We start from the raw sequence: 9014 nt of genomic DNA, 5'->3' as shown, positions 1-9014 counted from the left end.
TGCCAAAATATAGCATCTTTGTAATGCACGCAGAGTGTGAGAACCCTTTCAGAGGCTAAGATCTTTCTGATCGCCAGAAACAGGAATATAAAAGTGTTACTTACTGCTGTATCATCAGGCATTGAATAATGCACAAAGGTGCAGGCATCCCAACAGCTATCTCCCAAGTCCCTTGACACATCAATCTAACATATATTTTACTAATTAAAACCTTTTCACACAGACATTGTAGTTGAAAGGTACTATAATAGTGCTCTATTTGGAAATATCCCTTTAAAAACCAAAATTCATCAAGTACTTTCATGTCCCTGAGTGGGTACTTGAGCATTGAGCAGCAGATGTAAAATTTACACTGAAGTGCCTCTCTCAGGCACTGGACATGTATGAAATGGGTAAAATGTATTATAAGGCCTCCTGACCTGTGAGTCAGTAAGGGGTTTAAGGCTGCGGCTTCCAGCCTGCTGCCATTCAAAAGGTAGGTGGCAAGGTAAAATCTTGCATATTTCCCTCTGTAGTTTCTTTATCCACTGCAGATAACATTAAAAAAAAAAAAAATCAGTCTAGCAACATGCATGCACTGCAACCATGTTTGATGTCTCATGAAGGATTCAACTGTGCATATTCTGCTGGAGGAAAAATATGTGTTATTTATCAAATACTCTTGTCTCCTTTCCAGGACTGCCAACAATAATGTTATGCAACGTTACAGAGCAAGATGACAGATCGCTGGGCCTCTGCCAGTAAGTGATCTCTGATAACACTGAGAACTAAATATAAAATCAGGAACTGGAGAGATGCAGAAGTTATGAATCTTTTGGACTGTTTTGTAGTTTACTAGAAAGTACAGAGTTCTGAAACTTTGGCTTTAAGAAACCATGGGCTGTGGAATCTAAAATATTAGGCACCCAGCAGAGGTTTTATACAGTAGTTTCCCCTAATCTCAGAAACATCTGTTCATTTTTAAAAGTAAATCTGTACACAGTTTACATTCAAGGAGGGTCAGATTCCATTCTTCAATTTCCTTTTTGTGTGTGTGAGTGTGTATCATTTATTGTATTCGCAATCAATGTGGGTTTTATTCCTGCTTTCTTTTTCCTCCTGGTGTTGCCTATCCCCTTGAAATAAAACTGGCTCATTTTCCAATCAAGTCATGTGTAAAGGAAAACGGTTCCACAAGTGTCAGCACGTGATATTCCCCTCTTTTTGCAAAACTGGGAGCACCCTGAGCAATGCGAAAAATAAAATACCTTCTGGAGACAAGGGAAGGGACTTTCCTTGTACTCGGAAGCTGCAGGACTTCCAGGGCGCATCAGCCGATTGATTACCCATTCAGTCTACTTTGTTTCCTTTCATAGCACAAATAAGATTTATGACAATTTAGAGCTGAGATGAAGTTTTGAAGCTTCATTTGATTTGTCGGCTTCAAAGAAGGAAGGCCTCCAGAACAGAGGCAGCGGGTTCTTACCACACAGAATTGATTTTTCTGGAGGCCGCTCCTCCATTCACTGACTTGACTGGAGGCCCTTTTTCTAGGAATGCCTTCCCAGTAATTCAAGGGCTGGCAGTGAGCACAAGGAGACGTTCCCTCCTAAATTTATTTCTTTTCTCCTAACTGTTGGTGTCGGTGTCCAGATTGCCCAAGGCACTGAGGGTTTGTTTTTAAACAAATTTTCAAAGCAGTCAGTCCGGTTGTGTAGCCGTAGAAGGGTTGTCTCTCCCCATTTCAGTTTAAGCTGCAACAAACAAACAATAAAAAATGCTGGACAGTCATATATTCCGTTGATAATCAAAATGCATTTTCCTTGCGGTAACACAGCAGCTCAACATAGCAGAGAGAAAAGAAGAACCTGTTTACACAGGCTTTCTGTTTTTAGAGCACTTAATGAGTGATGCTGTAGAATTACTGCTGGTCCAGGTACCCAGACCCTGTGGCTAGTGCTAGAGAGCATCCCAACTATGTAAGGAGAAGAATAGAACCAAAATCTTTGTTTGAGAAATCACTTCATTAGTTTGGTTTTTTTAGATTTTTGCTTGATTGCTACTTTCTGGTGAGTCAGTTGTCATAGAAGCTAATGGTTTGATGAAGAATTAAGGGCAGGTAATTTTGAATAGCAAGACAGAACCTTAAACTGAACTGCTCTATGCATCTGGCGTGGAGAGCTGACCTGTCCTGTTAAGCAAACAGATTGTTGAATTATGGTTCTTACCATAATTCTTATGGCATCTGTGGCTTTATTCCTCTGTACAAATTCTAGCAATATTGGCTGGAGCTCATCAGCTTCTGAATCACTATGGCTAGAGCCGAGTCTACTAGAGTTGATCATGCCCTTTGGGGCTGATGCAGGCAGATACAGTTGATTTTGGTCATCACTGCTATGTTTGGCTCTACAAGTCAAGTGTGTGTCTATGCAAGTACATTGAAAGTATGCTAAGACTGACTTTGCAGTTCAAGGTCCCTTGACCATAAAGGAACCAAGCCTTAACAAGCACACCCTCTTCTTGCTGTCAGCCAGTGGGTTCTGGTAGATGTGAATCCACATGTTCATTGCAGCTAAACATTGACAAATCTGTAAGATGGTGTATTTGATAGCAAGGAGATGTACAAGTAGGTATAATCTTCTCACTCCTGGCATTTCAAACCACTCTGTCTTTCTTGTTCTTCCAGCAGCCTCCTTGTTAAGCAATATCAAGCAAAGGACAGAGCTTGTAAATCTTTGCCTGCAGGAACTTCAGAGATGTAGGAACAAATGCTAAGAATGCTCAGGCTTCAGGGAAAGACCTGAGGTCCTTCAGGACTTTAACATCTATCCCTGGAAGATTTTTGGAGACAAGACAAAAGTATTTGGCAGTATTGAATGAATCAGATACTGCAAAGCAATCCAGAAAGATGAGTGTTGATTTACCTGTTTCTCCCTGAAGAGAAGGAGGGGACACACAAGATGTGTTTTTCTTGATCAAAGGCCATGGTGAATGACTGCAGCAAAATGTATCAACTTTCATGTTTTGTGTAGCTGCTGTGATGGTTGATGAGAAATGTAGAGTTTTGGTGGTTCTTTGGCAGCTCTGGGAGCTTGGAATCATGTTCACAAGGAACCATTGCAATGGTAACCAGGAACTGTCAATTTAGAAAAATTTAATCTCAAATGTTTGTTTTTTTTTTTTTCTGTAGATTGGACTATTGCATATTTCAGAGCAGATAACTGATTCCCTTATGCAAGAAGATGTTCCTAGCAGAGGTCTTTAGTGATCAATCTTTTATCATGTTGGACGAGGAAAAAACAGAGTCAAAAGAACATGTCCTGGTTGTATCCTGTATGATTAAAATGAAGATATTTCATTTCTGATCTCCACTCCTTCCTGTTATTCCTAGCGATACCTAAACTCACTGCAGATACAGAGAAGATTAAATTCATGGGCCTGAAAAACAAAATGCAGACACAATACTGAATCTTGAAAATGACCTTTCTTGTTTGAATTAGAAGCATTCAGATTGGTTGAAACACTAAAAAAACACCTGTAAAAAAAAAAAAGAGGGCCTCGTCTAATGCTCGAGTTTTCCTTGGGCAAAGTTAGTTTTGGGGGAAATTTCCTCATGAACAAATCTAAATGAAATATTTCTATTTATGACTATCAAACCCTTGCCACAGACACACAGTACTGTCAATGGAAGAAAAAAAAAAAAGACAGTTTTCTAGTTGCAAACTAGAAGAAAAGAAGACTTTTTAAAAAAAGTCTCAATTTCAAACTTTTATAAGAATTCCTCATGTTTTTGTAGGCTGGATAAGGAGAGATCTGGATTAAGACCAGTTTTACAAAACCAAACCCAGATTAAGAAGGTTGATGAGAGCAATGTAAAACCACCCCAGTTTGCTCAAAACTTTTATCTGTTTCCCCCTCCAACTCTAAACTTTCGTGGATGAGATAAAATAGAAACTGAATCCAAACAAGCCAGTTTTGCAAAAGCGCCTCAGCTCTTCTCTAAAAATAAGATTAAAGAAATCCTCTAGGCTGCAGGAGATGACTTTATCTTGTTACATTGCAAACCTCATTCCCTTACTTTAAATCTTCTTCTCTCTTACTAAAGATAACTAATAGGGATGCTGAAAACCATTGTATTCTGTTGACATCTTTAAACATAAAGCAAGCTATCAATATCTGGCTTTTGAGGGGTCTCTCTGCTACCGTTCTCAAATACAAAAGTTTATTGTCATATCATTATGAGAAAGATGTATTTCTACACATACTAATGGAATTTACTTTTGTGAATCTTATTGAGGAACCCGGGACACCGAGGACATTATTGTGCTATGATCTACGCCGGTGTAACATCCCTGACTTCAGCAGAATTACGTGTGATTTTCTCTATACTATTTTAAAGCAGACAGGGGTCCAGAGACATTGGGGTCGGACATGGACAGGAAACAAAATTCTGTGCCTTTTAAAGATAATTTATACTAATGAAATATGTTTGTTAAAAATCGCATTCTATTATGAAAGAAAATTATGATATGGTGACTTTTGTGGAGCTGTATTCACTTCTATGTGAGGTGAACTTAGTGTGGCAGGTCTAGACATTTGTCTGGATGTGTCCTGCATATTGTTTATAAGAATTATTGTTTTTAAAATAGTACTGATGGTAACAGTTTGCACAGAGCTGTCAATAAGCAGGATTCTTGGCAAAGAAGTATCCAGCAGGGAGGGAGGAGGCAAATTCTTTTTTCATTTGCCCCAGTGAGAAGTTAATGGAGTTGCTCCAGATTTGTAAATACCTGAGATCAGATTCTGGCTCAGTATCCCTTCTTGCTGAAAATGCTGAGCAACACAATAACTTAATAAGAATCCACTAAAATCATCTAAGTCTCTGAGTACTTTCCCTGATGATGTTTTTCTTTGCTTTTATTCAGCACTGTGTGACATCAATGCTTTGTCAAGCACTGGAACAGGCTGCCCACGGAAGTGGTGGACTCCCCATGCCTGGAGGTATTTAAAAGATGTGTAGATGTGGTGCTTAGGGACATGGTTTAGTGGTGGACTTGGCAGTACTAGGTTAACGGTTGGCCTTGATGATCTTAAAGGTCTTTTCCAACCTAAATTCTTCTATAATTCTATAAGTCCATTTCACTATCTGACACCCTGTGGGCCAAGTGCATCGCTGTTGTAACAAGATCTTTCATATTTAGAGAATTACTTTGGGATGAATGTGGTCTCTTGTGTTTGCACTAAGTATAATACAGACACTAAACTGCAGATTATCATTTCCTAGCGGGAGATCTGTGTCTTGTGATGAGATTAAGAAGGATGCAGCTGTGAATGGGACCAGTTTGGCTAAGTTGCCCTAAAAATTTAACTAGAGTAACTTTGGCTTGTGAAAAACTGGCTATGTGCTATGTTCAAGAATAAGCTCCCACATAAAATCCTTGCAAAGCATGTGCAAAGCTCCTTTGTGGTAAAACAGAGCTGTTTTGACTAGCCATATATGTTTCCTGTGTAAATCCGCCACATCCTGGTCTATAGCTCACTTGCATATCAAGTTTTCATGTGAGTCAGATTCCCAAGGCATCTTTGCAGAATAATAAAGTCATACATGACCATGTAAATGATACCCCTGAAAAAGCCCCTTAGTCTTCTTTTCAAAGTTATTTCCAAAACCAGATTTACACATTCCAGTTTCAAAAGCTGCACAGATAATTGCCAAAACAAGAGCACTCCAATACACTAATCTCTAATTAGTAAAATCTGACTTTTGTCTTCCTGTGACAATAGCTTTGTGTGTCTCTGAGAAAAGGGGAGATTTATAGGATACTGGTGATATTTATTTTGAGATGGCATTTTTTCATCATTTTAATATAACTAAATTGAAGGCAGTATTTCTGTTCATTTAAATCAGAATTTGTGCATTCCTTTTATCATTACAATCCCTGAGAATGTGGAAGATACAAAATCAGTATAACACATTAGCAATAGATAATACAGTCTAAATAAACATAATAAGCTTTCCTATATGTCTCTAGACCAAACCTTATCTAAAAATACCCTAATGAAGCTGAACCATCCAATTACTTGTTTCTTGGAGGAACCCCTTATTAATGACATTGCAGTGAGGGAAAAACATTAATTATTGGACACAGTGGGATCTTTTACATTCTGTCTAGTCTGGACAGCACCAATTAATACAACAATAATTATCAGCTACCATGGCAGGTTGGCTGAGCAGAGCTCCTATCTGCTGATTGGGTGGGGAATGTGGGACAGCTCTCAGGCTGTGCAGATTTCTCAGACTTAGACCTCTTTTATTTTTTGCATTGCTATGTGAAAACTGAATCCTACGGCTATTAAAGCAGGTGGATTACTCTATTGAGGCAGGGGCTGCTCCTACGAGAAGGAAAGCACAGGTGCCATCGTGTGAGAAATGCCATTTTCTCCTTCATCTCACACCCACCTGCTGTCTGACTTTCTGTCGTTCGAGATTTAACATGATCACTCTTTCGATAAGGTGAGTATGACGGTGCAGGCTTTTAAAATTGTCTGTTTGCTCGCTCCCTTGTCCTCTCTCCAGCTATCTTAAAATGACAGCTTACAAATGCAGAAGCAAATGTTGACATGATTTATTGCTGGCACTATTGCTACAGTCTTGAAAGCGGAATACCTATTCTCGATCAAATTCAACCTGAGGCAAACACCAACTATGGGAAACTTCAGCTCGAAAGGTTAAAGTCTGCAAAAGTTATAAGCGAGTGACTCGAGGGGGAACAATGGAAAGTGTTAGACAACCTGAATAACAGGCGTTACTACTCCACTGCCTATAATAATAATTCACCTTTTATCCATTGAAGATAAAAGGACACAATGTGGGAAAATTAAGCTGTATAGACATCTTGGGGATATCTCATCTGAGATCACACACCACTTCTTTCTTGTGGTTATCATGATTTTATCAGAGCCACTTTGAAGTCTATATAGCCTTATATCTCAGTTATCTACATTTCATCCTGTATGTATTTATTGCAGATGGGCCTAAGCTGCTAAATTCAGATCCAAATCCAGATTCTGATTTTGAACTCCCTAAGGTCCGTAACTAGCTTGAAGCTAGGGCTTTGGTATGGAATCATCTCTGTCTAGGGGTAAAAAAAAAGGGGCTTAATATATGCTCTCCCAGACTGCATAGCTCTATATATGTGCACACTGAGTTACTCTCACTCACGCTTACATCTAGGAAAACCAGAACATAGCTATGTAATTAAAAGCTGCCTACACTGTTATTCATATTTTAAAGAAGGATGAATTTATAAATGAGCCTTAGCTTTGACATTTTGTGATTTGAGTGCTTTCCTTTACAACCCTAACAAGTTTTTAACCATGCTTTAACATCTGGACCTCCAGCACAGAGACAGACACCCTCAGCTCTCCCTTGCATACAGGTAAAAACTGTAGACAAGGAAGGTATTTTACAAATCTTTGTGCACTGGAGTCTGTTTTCCTGTGTTACCTGTAGCCGTGACTCCAGCAGCAAGCAAATGATGACACAGACATAAATAGGGTTATAGAAAAACAGGCTGCCACTTTATTTAAAACTCGAGAGGAATTCCCAAGAGGAATGAGTGTCCCGTTCACAGGGAGGGGACACCAACCAGGTAGACCAGGAACAAACTTCCCTTGTTCTGAGACAAGGCTGTGTAGGATAAGCAAGCCCTCTGTTTCTAAAGGGAACCAGAAATGCTTCTACCTTTTGCATAATACTGATGTGCTAATTAGGGCACTGATATCCTCAGAGGGCAAGCCCAAAGCTGATGATATGTACAAAACACACACTCTCCTCTTGCTCTCTCACACACACAGAAGCAAAGCATAACCAGATGGACAGTGGAAGCAGAAATCAAGAAAAAACAACTGCAGAAATAGTGTAAAAAATGCATGTCCGAGAGATCAGGTGGCACTCCTTTGTCAGCAAGCTGGCTGGTTATACAGAGTCACTCTGCCATCAAAACATTGCCATTTGCTTAGTGACTCTCAGCATGCTGTACAGAGACAATCCAGACTTGCAATGTCTTTTTGTTCTTCATACGATCACTTGATTAAATGATAACACATTAATCATACAATAACTTAGAGACAGACTTTACAGTGGTCTCAGTATATTATCAGTGACAGTCTTTCCCTGTTGTTTTGTGATTTGAAGTATTTTGTACTAACATCTCTTTCTCCCACTCTATCACCTGGGCTTCCTAAAGCTAACGAGGTGATAAAATGCTCTCCACTAGGGATAATCCATTTTCCCAATATAACTTAATTCCTTAAAGCTTCACATCTGGAAGAGACTTCCAGAAACTACATCTCAGCACCAGGGAGCTGGCATTTCCAGCTCTGAAATACCATTCGTTGAAAATAAAACCCCTTTGTCTGACTAAAGACACATTGTGTCTGGAAATGTTGAGGAAAAGGCATTTCCACAGCAAATGTTTATTTCTGATGATAAATATCCTGCTGAAATTAATAGGTACTAATAAAATGTCAGTGAAACTGGATAGGTGTCATTATATGTTAGAACAGAATAGGTATTTCTTCCTTCCATAAAACCTGGAGCTTCTAATTTAGTTGTAAATATGATGTAATACTTCTGTCTGCAATAAATTGTAAGAAGGGACAGTTTTTAAATGATCCTTAAGTCTTGTTGCAACACATTTCATCATCCACAAAACACAGGAATGCCAGAGAGGGACAGTCAGTTTATCAGGAAATCTTAAAAAAATTTATTCACTGGTAGCATTGCCCCACCGTTCCACAAAGACTCTGAAAAACTTTTCTTGCCATGCACCATCACCTGTCAGATTATGGACAAATAAGTGGCTGAGGGGTCAGCTCCTGAAATCCCCTCATTTACCAGCACTCAGGGCACCCCATAATTTGCAGAAGCCAGTCACTGCCCTGAGGGTAAGACATGCTGTCAGATCATGGGCAGATGTATCAGGGGTCGAATCATGGTATATGCAAGTGGAGGACCACTAATCTAAACCAGT

The sequence above is a fragment of the Pelecanus crispus genome, chromosome 10 (genome assembly GCF_030463565.1).
Source record: "Pelecanus crispus isolate bPelCri1 chromosome 10, bPelCri1.pri, whole genome shotgun sequence".
NCBI classification, from domain to species: Eukaryota; Metazoa; Chordata; class Aves; order Pelecaniformes; family Pelecanidae; genus Pelecanus; species Pelecanus crispus.
The sequence above is the reverse complement of the archived record's forward strand: the minus strand, read 5'-3'. Positions refer to the sequence as shown.